This window comes from Loxodonta africana, chromosome 7, assembly GCF_030014295.1.
Source record: "Loxodonta africana isolate mLoxAfr1 chromosome 7, mLoxAfr1.hap2, whole genome shotgun sequence".
Taxonomy (NCBI): Eukaryota; Metazoa; Chordata; class Mammalia; order Proboscidea; family Elephantidae; genus Loxodonta; species Loxodonta africana.
Window position 1 is genome coordinate 6,954,954 of NC_087348.1, and position 12,409 is coordinate 6,967,362.

Consider the following 12,409-nt stretch of genomic DNA (forward strand, 5'->3'; position numbering starts at 1 on the left):
CCCACGTGCTACAAAGAACTGCTCAGTAAAGTTTTCTTGGCAGTAATCTTAACAGAAGCAGAGCGCCAGGCCTTTTCTTCCATGACATCATTGGGTGGGTTTAGAACAGTCAACTGTTAGGTTTGCAATTGAGCGCAAACCATTTGCACCACTAAGGTCCCTAGGTTGCTGTTGTTGTTAGGTGCCAACAAGTCAGTTTTCAACTCATAGAGGCCCCATGTGACAGAGTAGAACTGACCCATCGGGCTTTCTGGGCTGCAATTTTTACAGAAGTAGATCACCACGTCTTTCTCCCATGAAGCCAACAGGTGGGTTTGAACTGCTAGACTTTCAGTTAGTATTAACCATTGTACCACTGGGGAGGGTTGTTGTTATTGGGTGCCGTTGAGTCGGTTCCAACTCACAGTGACCCTATGTACAACAGAATGAAACACTGCCCAATCCTGCGCCATCCTCACAATTGTTCTTATGATTGAGCCTATTATTGCAGCCATTGTATTAATCTACCTCGTTGACAATCTTTCTCTTTTTCGATTACCCTCTACTTTGTCAAGCATAACGTCCTTCTACAGGGACTGATCCCTCCTAATAACATGTCCAAATTGCATGAGATAAAGTTTCGTCATCCGAGAGAGGGAGACAAGATGGTGGAATAGACAGATGCTTCCAGTGAGCTCTCTTTACAACAATGACCTGAAAAAAACAAGTGAAATGAGTATATTTATGACAAGCTAGGAGCCCTGAGCATGAAAGGCAAGCTTAGAAAACGAACTGAGGAGCAGGGGGAGGAAGAGACCATTCCAAAGCGGAGAGGAGTTACCAGACCTGAATCACGGGGAGCCCTCAGACACCATTCCCAGAGTGATGGCAGCAGGCTGGTACTAGTGTTCGGCCACAGTTTCCTCAGGGAGAAGCAGCCAGCCACACAGCCTACTCACACCTCCGGAAACAGAGAAGGAAACGGAGCTCTCACCAAAAGCTAAGTACTTGTGTATATTTTACCACGCCCCCCTGCCCCCAAGCCAGCTTCAGTGGCTGACTTCCCCAGGCCTGAGACAGGCCCTGTTGAGCGCCTAGAGCCATCCTCCTGGCCTTGGAGAAGGAATAAATTTCCAAAGGGAGGGAAAGATAATTTGCCAGCTCCACTAACTGGGGGAGCTCAGGACAGAAGTGGCTCCTGTCCAGGCATAAGTGGCCCGTGGACTTTGAGTACCTTTTTCCCTCTGCATGGACCTGTGTGGGCCTATTTTAGGAGAATAGGCCCTTGTTGGCATACACCAACCATTTCAGCTGTGTGGCGGAGAGGTGGGTGTTTGACGTTTGACATTGCTTTGCATATTAAACAGGGTTCTTGCCTACCCACATCAGGGGCCTAAGGACTGGTAGCTCCACTCAGGTCACCCAGCCACCCGTGACAGGGGTCCAAGGATAGCTGGTACGTCCCAGTCCTTACAACAAAAAACATTGGATGTCCATGGTCCATCTGCAGAACTCACTCACCTGTACGCTCTAGGGAACAGGGACATGCTTTCCTCAGAGACACATAGGGGATGATTCTCAACACCCTGCATTGTTCAGAGTGTGACCCCCTGCTGCAACCAGATACCGGTAACTATACCAGTCACCCCTGCCCCTCTAAGACTGTACGACGGAGCCTGTACCACACACTTGATGATCAGCTACCTGGACACCTGAGCTGAATTATTACAAGAAAAGTGAATGGACTCCTACACGAGCCATCTGGGGACAGGACATTAGAGCTCCAAAGGCAAAAATAATCAAGCTAGCTCACTCAAGCACCCATCTGGGTATATTGAAACAAAACAAAGCAAGAAGCTGTGACACAGTAAGCAAACATAAAATAAGCTAATACAATAACTTATAGATGGCCGGGAGACAACAGTCAATATCAAGTCATGTAAAGAAACAGACCATGATCACCTCAACAAGCTCTCAAAACAAAGAATCCAGGGATCTTCTAGATTAAAGTGTATTCCTGGATTTACCAGAGGCAGAATACAAAAGATTAATATACTGAACCCTTCAAGTCATCAGGAAGGAAATGAGGCAATACACAGAACAAGCCAAGGAACACACAGATAAAGCAATTGAAGAAATTAAAAAAGATTATTCAGGAACATAATGAAAAATTTAATAAGCTGGGAAAATCCATAGACAGAAAGCAATCAGAAATTCAGAAGATTCACAATAAAATTACAGAAGTAGACAACTCAAAAGAAAGTCAGAGGAGCAGAACTGAGCAAGCAGAAGGCAGAATTTCTGAACTTGAAGATAATAAAGCCCTTGGCACTAAGATATTTGAAGAAAAATCAGATAAAAGAGTTTTTAAAAAATGAAGAAAACTTAAGAATCGTGTGGGACTCTCTCAAGAGAAATAACCTTCGAGAACAGGGAGGGATAACGGAAAATACAGAGAGAATTGTTGAAGATTTGCTGGCAGAAAACTTCCCTGATATCGTGAAAGATGAGACAATATCTATCCAAGATGCTCATCAAACTCCACATAAGTTAGATGTTAAAAGAAAGTCACCAAGACATATTAAAATCAAACTTGCCAAAACCAAAGATAAAGAGAGAATTTTAAGAGCAGCTAGGGATAAATGAAAAGTCATCTACAAAGGAGAGCCAATAAGAATAAGCTTGGACTGCTCAGCAGAAACTATGCAGGCAAGAAGGCAATGGGATGACTTATATAAAAAAAATTGAAGGAAAAAAATTGCCAGCCAAGAATCATATATTCAGCAAAACTGTCTCTCAAATATAAAGCCGAAATTAGGACATTTCCAGATAAACAGACGTTTAGGGAATTCATAAAAACCAAACCAGAACTACAAGAAATACTAAAGGTAGTTCTTTGGTTAGAAAGTCAATAATATCAGGTATCAACCCAAGACTAGAACAGTGGGCGAGCAATCAGAAGTCAACCCAGACAGGGAAATTCAAAAAATAAATCAAGATAAAAAGCCGCTCAAAACAGGCTAACGACGATGTTATTATATAAAAGAAAACAGCATTAAAACAATAAAGACGGACTAAGAAATGTAGTCATAGATCTTCCGTATGGAGAGGAAGATAAGGCGATACAAAGAAATAAAAGTTGAGTTTAAATTTAGAAAAATAGGGGTAAACGGTAAGGCTACCACGAAAGAGACAAACTATCCTACTCATCAAAATAAAATACAAGAAAAAAATTGAGACTCAGCAGAAAGAAAATCAACAACAACGAATATGAGAAAAGGACGATATATAAAGATAATCTACTCAGCACATAAAATTAAGTGGGAAAAAGAAACTGTCAACAACACACCAAAAAAGACATCAAAATGATAGCACTAAATTTATACCTGTCCATAATTATGCTGAATGTAAGTGGACTAAATGCACCAATAAAGAGACAGAGTGTGGCAGAAAGGATTAAAAAAACGCTATCCATCTATATGCTGCCTACAAGAGACACACCTGAGACTTAGAGACACAAACGAACTAAAACACAAAAGATGGAAAAAAATATATCAGGCAAACAACAGTCAAAAAACAGCAGGAGTGGCAATATTAATTTCTGACAAAATAGACTTTAAAGTTAAATCCATCATAAAGGATAAGGAAGGACACTATACAATGATTAAAGAAACAATATACTAAGAAGATATAACCATATTAAATATTTATGCACCCAGTGACAGGGCTGTAAGATACATAAAACAACCTCTAACAACATTGAAAAGTGAGATAGACAGCTCCACAAGAATAGTGGGAGACTTCAACACACCACTTTCGGTGAAGGACAGGACATACAGAAAGAAGCGCAATTAAGACACAGAATATCTAAATGCCACAATCAACCAACTCGACCTTAGAGACATACACAGAACACTCCACCCAAGAGCAACCAAGTATACTTTCTTTTCTAGCGCAGATGGAACATTCTCTAGGAAAAAAAAAAACTCAAAAACTCCTCTAGAAGAGACCACATATTAGGGCATTAAGCAAGCCTTAGCAGAGTCCAAAACATTGAAATATTACAAAGCATCTTCTCTGACCATAAGGCCATAAAAGTGGACATCGATAACAGAAAATTCAGGGAAAAGAAATGGAACAATTGGAAACTGAACAATACCCTGCTCAAAAAACACTGGATTATAGAAGACATTAAGGATGGAATAAAGAAATTCAGAGAATCCAATGAGAATGAAAACACTTCCTATCAGAACCTTTGGGACACAGCGAAAGCAGCGCTCAGAGGTCAATTTATATCAATAAATGCACGCATACAAAAAGGAGAAAGGGCCAAAATCAAAGAATTATCCCTACAACTTGAATAGAAAGAGAGCAACAAAAGAAACCTGCAGGCGCCAGAACAAAAGAAAGAATAAAAATTAGAGCAGAACTAAATGAAATAGAAAAACAATTGAAAGAATTAACAAGGCCAAAAAGCTGGTTCTTTGAAAAAATCAACAAAATTGATAAACTACTGGCCAAACTGAAAAAAGAAAAACAGGAGAGGAAGGAAATAACCCAAATAAGAAATTAGATGGCAATATTACAACAGACCCAACTGAAATTAAAAGAATCTTATCAGATTACTACGAAAAATTCTACTCTAACAAATTTGAAAACCTAGAAGAAATGGATCAATTCCTAGAAACACTGCCTACATAAACTAACACAAACAGAGGTAGAACAACTAAATAGACTCATAACAAAAGAAGAGATTGAAAAGGTAATCAAAAAACTCCCAACGAAAAAAAGCCCTAGCCGGATGGCTTCACTGCAGAGTTCTACCAAACATTCAGAGAAGAGTTAACACCACTACTACTAAAGGTATTTATTTCAGAGCATAGTAAAGGATGGAATACTCCCAAACTCATTCTATGAAGCCACCATATCCCTGATACCAAAGCCAGGCAAAAAAAAAAAAAAGACACCACAAAAAAAGAAAATTACAGACCTATATCCCTCATGAACTTAGATGCAAAAATCCTCAACAAATTTCTAGCCAAAAGAATTCAATAACATATCAAAAAAATAATTCACCATAACCAAGTGGGATTCATACCAGGTATGCAGGAATGGTTCAACATTAGAAAAACAATTAATGCAATCCATCATATAAATAAAACAAAAGACAAGAATCACATGATTTTATCAACTGATGCAGAAAAGGCATTTGACAAAGTTCAACACCCATTCATGATAAAAACTCTCCGCAAAATAGAAATAGAAGGAAAATTCTTCAGCATAATAAAAGGCGTTTATACAAAGCTGACAGCCAACATCACCCTAAATGGAGAGAGCCTGAAAGCATTCCCCTTGAGATCGGGAACCAGACAAGGATGCCCTTTATCACCGGTCTTATTCAACCTTGTGCTGGAGGTCCTAGCCAGAGCAATTAGGCTAGATAAAGAAATAAAGGGCATCCAGATTGGCAAGGAAGAAGTAAAAGTATCTCTATTTGTAAATGACATGATCTTATACACAGAAAACACTAAGGAATCCTCCAGAAAACTGCTGAAACTAATAGAAGAGTTCAGCAGAGTATCGGGATACAAGATAAACATGCAAAAGTCAGTTGGATTACTCTACACCAACAAAAAGAACATCGAAGAGGAAATCACCAAATCAATGTCGTTTACAGTAGACCCCAAGAAGATAAAATACTTAGTAACAAAGCTTACCAGAGATGTAAAAGACTTATACAAAGAAAACTATAAAACACTTCTGCAAGAAACCGAAAAAGACTTACATAACTGGAAAAAACATACCTTGCTCATGGATAGGAAGACTTAACATTATAAAAATTTCTATTCTACCAAAAGCAATCTATAGATTTAATGCAATTTCAATCCAAATTCCAACGACTATTTTAACGAAATGGAGAAGCAAATCACCAGTTTCATATGGAAGGGAAAGAGGCCCCGCATAAGTAAAGCATTACTGAAAAAGAAGAACAAAGTGGGAGGCCTTTCTTTACCTGATTTTAGAACTGATTATACCACCACGGTAGTCAATACAGCCTGGTCCTGCTACAACAACAGATACATGGACCAATGGAACAGAATTGAGAATCCGGACATAAATCCATCCACCTTATGAGCAGTTGATATTTGAGAAAGGCCCCAAAACACTTAAATGGAGAAAAGACAGTCTTTTTAACAAGTGGTGCTGGCATAACTGGATATCCACCTGCAAAAAAATGAAACAAGACCCATACCTCACTCCATGCACAAAAACGAGCTCAACATGGATCAAAGACCTAAATATAAAATCTAAAATGGTAAAGATCATGGAAGAAAAAATAGGGACAATGCTGGGAGCCCTAATTCATGGCATAAACAGTATACAAAACATTACTAACAAGGCAGAAGAAAAACTAGATAACTGGGAGCTCCAAAAAATCAAACACCTATGCTCATCCAAAGACTTCACCGAAAGAGTAAAAAGATTACCTACAGACTGGGGAAAAGTTTTTAGCTATGACATTTTGGATCAGCGCCTGATTTTTTTTTTTTTTAATAATTTTTATTGAGCTTTAAGTGAACGTTTACAAATCAAGTCAGTCTGTCACATGTAAGCTTATATACACCTTACTCCATACTCCCACTTACTCTCCCCCTAATGACTCAGCCCTTCCAGTCTCTCCTTTCTTGACAATTTTGCCAGTTTCTAACCCTCTCTACCCTCCCATCTCCCCTCCAGACAGGAGATGCCAACACAGTCTCAAGTGTCCACCTGATACAAGTAGCTCACTCTTCATCAGCATCTCTCTCCTACCCACTGTCCAGTCCCTTTCATGTCTGATGAGTTGTCTTCGAGAATGGTTCCTGTCCTGGACCAACAGAAGATTTGGGGACCATGACCGCTGGGATTCCTCTAGTCTCAGTCAGACCATTTAGTCTGGTCTTTTTATGAGAATTTGGGGTCTGCATCCCACTGATCTCCTGCTCCCTCAGGGGTTCTCCGTTGTGCTCCCTGTCAGGGCAGTCATTGGTTGTGGCCAGGCACCATCTAGTTCTTCTGGTCTCAGGATGGTGTAAGTCTCTGGTTCCTGTGGCCCTTTCTGTCTCTTGCACTCATAGTTATTGTGTGACCTTGGTGTTCTTCATTCTCCTTTGATCCAGGTGAGTTGAGACCAATTGATGCATCTTAGATGGCCGCTTGTTAGCATTTAAGACCCCAGACGCCACATTTCAAAGTGACCTTTGAAGCATTCAGTTTATCCCGGAAACTTCTTTGCTTTGGGTCCAGTCCAGTTGAGCTGACCTTCTGTGTATTGGGTATTGTCCTTCCCTTCACCTAAAGTAGTTCTTATCTACTAATTAATCAGTAAATAACCCTCTCCCACCCTCCTTCCCTCCCCCTCTCCTAACCACAGAAGAATGTGTTCTTCTCAGTTTATACTATTTCTCAAGATCTTATAATAGTGGTCTTATACAATATTTGTCCTTTTGCCTCTGACTGATTTCGCTCAGCATAATGCCTTCCAGGTTCCTCCATGTTATGAAATGTTTCACAGATTTGTCACTGTTCTTTATCAGTGAGTAGTATTCCATTGTGTGAATATACCACAATTTATTTAACCATTCATCTGTTGATGGACACCTTGGTTGCTTTCAGCTTTTTGCTATTGTAAGCAGAGCTGCAATAAACATGGGTGTGCATATATCTGTTTGTGTGAAGGCTCTTATTTCTCTAGGGTATATTCCGAGGAGTGGGATTTCTGGGTTGTATGGTAGTTCTATTTCTAACTTTATAAGAAAACACCAGATAGATTTCCAAAGTGGTTGTACCATTTTACATTCCCACCAGCAGTGTATAAGAGTTCCAGTCTCTCTGCAGCCTCTCCAACATTTATTATTTTGTGCTTTTTGGATTAATGCCAGCCTTGTTGGAGTGAGATGGAATCTTATTGTAATTTTAATTTGCATTTCTCTAATGGCTAATGATTGAGAGCATTTTCTCACGTATCTTTTAGCTGCCTGGATATCTTCTTTAGTGAAGTGTGTGTTCATATCCTTTGCCCACTTCTTGATTGGGTTGTTTGTCTTTTTGTGGTTGAGTTTTAACAGAATCATGTAGATTTTAGAGATTAGGCAGCACCTGATTTTAAAATCTACATGATACTGTAAAAACTCAACTACAAAAAGACAAATAACCCAATTAAAAAAATGGGCAAAAGATATGAACAGACACTTCACTAAAGAAGACATTCAGGTAGCTAACAGATACATGAGGAAATGTTCATGATCATTAGCCATTGTGTTGTTCTGTTAGGTTCCATTGAGTCGGTTCCAACTCATAGCGACCCTATGCACAACAGAACAAAACCCTGCCAGGCCCTGAGCCATCCTTAAAATAGTTGTTATGCTTGAGCTCATTGTTGCAGCCACTGTGTCAATCCACCTCGTTGAGGGTCTTCCTCTTTTCCGCTGACTCTTTACTTTACCAAGCACAATGTCCTTCTCCAGGGACTGATCCCTCCTGACAACGTGCCCAAAGCATGTAAGACGCAAGTCTCGCCATCCTTGCTTCTAAGGAGCATTCTGATTGTACCTCTTTTAAGACAGATTTGTTCGTTCTTTTGGCAGTCCATGGTAAATTCAATATTCTTCACGAACACCACAGTTCAAAGGCATCAATTCTTCTTCGGTCTTCCTTATTCATTGTCCAGCTTTCAAATTAGCCATTAGAGAAATGCAAATCAAAACTACAATGAGATTTCATCTCACCCCAACAAGGCTTCCATTAATCAAAAAAAACACAAAACAATAAATGTTGGAGAGGCTGTGCAGATATTGGAACACTTATACGCTGCTGATGGGAATGTAAAATGGTACAACCACTTTGAAAATCGATTTGGCGTTTCCGTAAAAAGCTAGAAATAGAACTACCTCACAATCCAGCAATCCCACTCTTTGGAATATATCCTAGAGAAATAAGAGCCTTTACACGAACAGATATATGCACACCCATGTTCATTGCAGCACTGTTTACAATAGCAAAAAGATAGAAGCAACCAAGGTGCCCATCAACGGATGAATGGATAAATAAATTATTGTATATTCACACAATGGAATACTATGCATGGATAAAGAACAGTGACAAATCTGTGAAACATTTCATAACACAGAGGAATCTGGAAGGCATTATGCTGTGTGAGATTAGTCAGTTGCAAAAGGACAAATATTGTATAAGGCCACTATTATAAGAACTCGAGAAACAGTTTAAACAGAAGAAAATATTCTTTCATGGTTACGAGAGTGGGGAGGAAGGGAGGGTGGGAGAGAGGTATTCACTAATTAGATAGTAGATAAGAACTACTTTGGGTGACAGGAAAGACAAGACACAATACAGGCGAGGTCAGCATAGTTGGACTAAACCAAAAGCAAAGAAGTTTCCTGAATAAACTTAATGCTTCGAAGGCCAGTGTAGCAGGGGCGGGGGTTTGGAGACCATAATTTCAGGGGACACGTAAGTCAATTGGCATAACAAAACTCATTAAGAAAATGTTCTGCATCCCACTTTGGAGAGTGGCGTATGGGGTCTTGAACACTAGCAAGCAGCCATCTAAGATGCATCAATTGGTCTCAACCCACCTGGATCAAAGGAGAATGAAGAACACCAAGGACACAAGGTAATCATGAGCCCAAGAGACAGAAAGGGCTACATAAACCAGAGACTACATCATCCTGAGAACCAGAAGAACTAGATGGTGCCTGGCTACAACCGATGACTATCCTGACAGGGAACATAACAGAGAACCCCTGACGGAGCAGGAGAGCAGTGGAATGCAGACCCCAAATTCTCATAAAAAGACCAGACTTAATGGTCTGACTAAGACTAGAAGGACCCCGGTGGTCATGGCCCCCAGACCTTCTGTTGCCCCAGGACAGGAACCATCCCCAAAGCCAACTCTTCAGACATGGAATGGACTGGACAATGGGTTGGAGAGGGATACTGGTGAGGAGTGAGCTTCTAGGATCAGGTGGACACTTGAGACTATGTTGGCATCTCCTGCCTGGAGGGTAGATGAGAGGGTAGAGGGGGTTAGAAGCTGGCTAAAGGGACACGAAAAGAGAGAGTGGAGGGCGGGAGCGGGTTGTCTCATTAGGGGGAGAGTAATTGGGTGCATGTAGCAAAGTGTTTATAAGTTTTTGTGTGAGAGTCTGGCTTGATTTGTAAACTTTCACTTAAAGCACAATAAAAAAATTTTTTAAAGTTTCATCGTCCATGATTCTAAGGAACATTCTGGCAGCACTTCGTCCAAGACAGATTTGTTGGTTCTTCTGGCGGTCTACGATATATTCAATATTCTTCACCAACACCATAATTCAAAGGAGAATGAAGAAAACTGAAGACACAAGGCAAAGATTAATCCAAGGATTAATGGCCACGCACAGGCTTTTAAGACCCCAGACGCTACTCACCAGAGTAGAATGTGAAACATTTTCTTTATAAACTATGTTATGCCAATTGAGGTAAAAGTTCCCTGAGACCATGGTCCCCACAGTCCTTAGCCAGCAATTCGGTCCCTCAGGGAGTTTGGATGTGTCTATGGAGTTTACATGACTTTGCCTTGTACACTGGTGGTGTAGTGGTTAAGTGCTACTGCTGCTAACCAAAAGGTCGGCAGTTCAAATCCACCAGGTGCTTCTTGGAAAATCTATGGGACAGTTCTACTCTGATCCATAGGGTCACTATGATTCTGAATCAACTCAATGGCAAAGGGGTTTGGTTTTTTGGTTCGCCTTGTACGTGTTGCTGGCTTCCCCAGAATTGTGTACTGTCTTACCGTTCACCAAAGTTACCACTTATATATTGTCATAGTGTTTTCCCATCCCCATCCCTCCCCTCCCTCATAACTGTCAAAATTGTTCCTTTTTGTGTGTAAACCTTTTCACGAGTTTTTACAGTAATATAATATTTTTCCTTTTGTGATTATCTTATTTCATTCATACAATAATTTTCCTTTTGTGATTATCTTATTTCATTCAGCATAATGCCTTCCAGATTGATGTATGTTATGAAATGATTTGCAGATTCATCGTTGTTCTTTCTCATTGTGTGATACTCCATTGCGTGTATGTCCTATAGTTTGTTTACCCATTTGTCTGTTGGTGGGCACCTAGATTGTTCCACTGTGAACAATGGTGAAGTGAACACGGGTGTACGTAAGTCTATTTGTGTGATGATCCTTATTTCTCTAGGATATATTCCTGGGAGTGGGATTGCTGGATGCCATGGATTGAATTGTGTTCCCCAGAGATATCTGCCAATTTGGCTAGGTCGCGATTCTTTTGTAAGATTCTTTGATTGTCCACCATTTTACGTGATTTTCCTGTATGTTGTAAATCCTATCACTATGATGGAATAAGACGGATTAGCAGCAGTTATATTGATGAGGTCTACAAGATTAGTTAGTGTCTTCAGCCAATCTCTTTGAGATATAAAAGAGAGAAGCGAGCAGAGAGACAGAAGACCTCCTACCACCGAGAAAGCAGCGCCGGGAGCAGAGCACATCCTTTGGACCTGAGATTCCTGCACTGAGATGCTCCCAGACCGTGGGAAGACTGATGACATGGACCTTTCTCCAGAGCCGAGAGAGAAAGAAAGCCTTTCCTTGGAGATGACACCCTGAATTTGGACTAGTAGCCTACTAGACAGTGAGAGAATAAATTTATCTTTGTTAAAGCCATACACTTGTGGTATTTCTGTTATAGCAGCACTAGATGACTAAGACACTGGATCATATGGTATTTCTATTTCTAGCTTTCTAAGGAAGCACCTTATCATTTTCCAAAATCGTAGTATCATTTTGCATCCCCACCAGCAGTGTCTACGAGTTCCGATCTCCCCGAAGCCTCTCCAATATTTGTTGTTTTCTGTTTTCTTGATTCAGGCACTAATGCTGGGGTAAGAGAGTATCTCATTGTGGTTTCGATTTGCATTTCTCTAATGGCTAGAGATCGCGAGCGTTTCCTCCCATGTCTGTTGGCCACTTTAATGTCTTCTTTGGTGAAGTGTCTGTTCATTCCCTTTGCCCATTTTTTAACTGGAGTATTTGTCTTTTTGTTGTAGAGATGCTGGATTTTCCTGTAGATTTTAGAGATTAGACCTTTGTCTGATTTGTAGTAGCCAAAATTTTTTTCCCAGTCTGTAGGTTCTCTTTTTGCTCTTTTGGTGAAGTCTTTTGATGAGCATAAGTGTTTAATTTTTAGAAGATCTCAGTTATCTAGCTTATGCTCTGGAGCTTGTGTGTTGTTGGTTGTAATTTGTATCCTGTTAATGCCATATATTAGGGCCTCTAGCATTGATCCTATTTTTTCTTCTATGAACTTCACAGTTTCGGGCTTTATATTTAGGTGTTTGATCCATTTTGAATTAGTTTTTG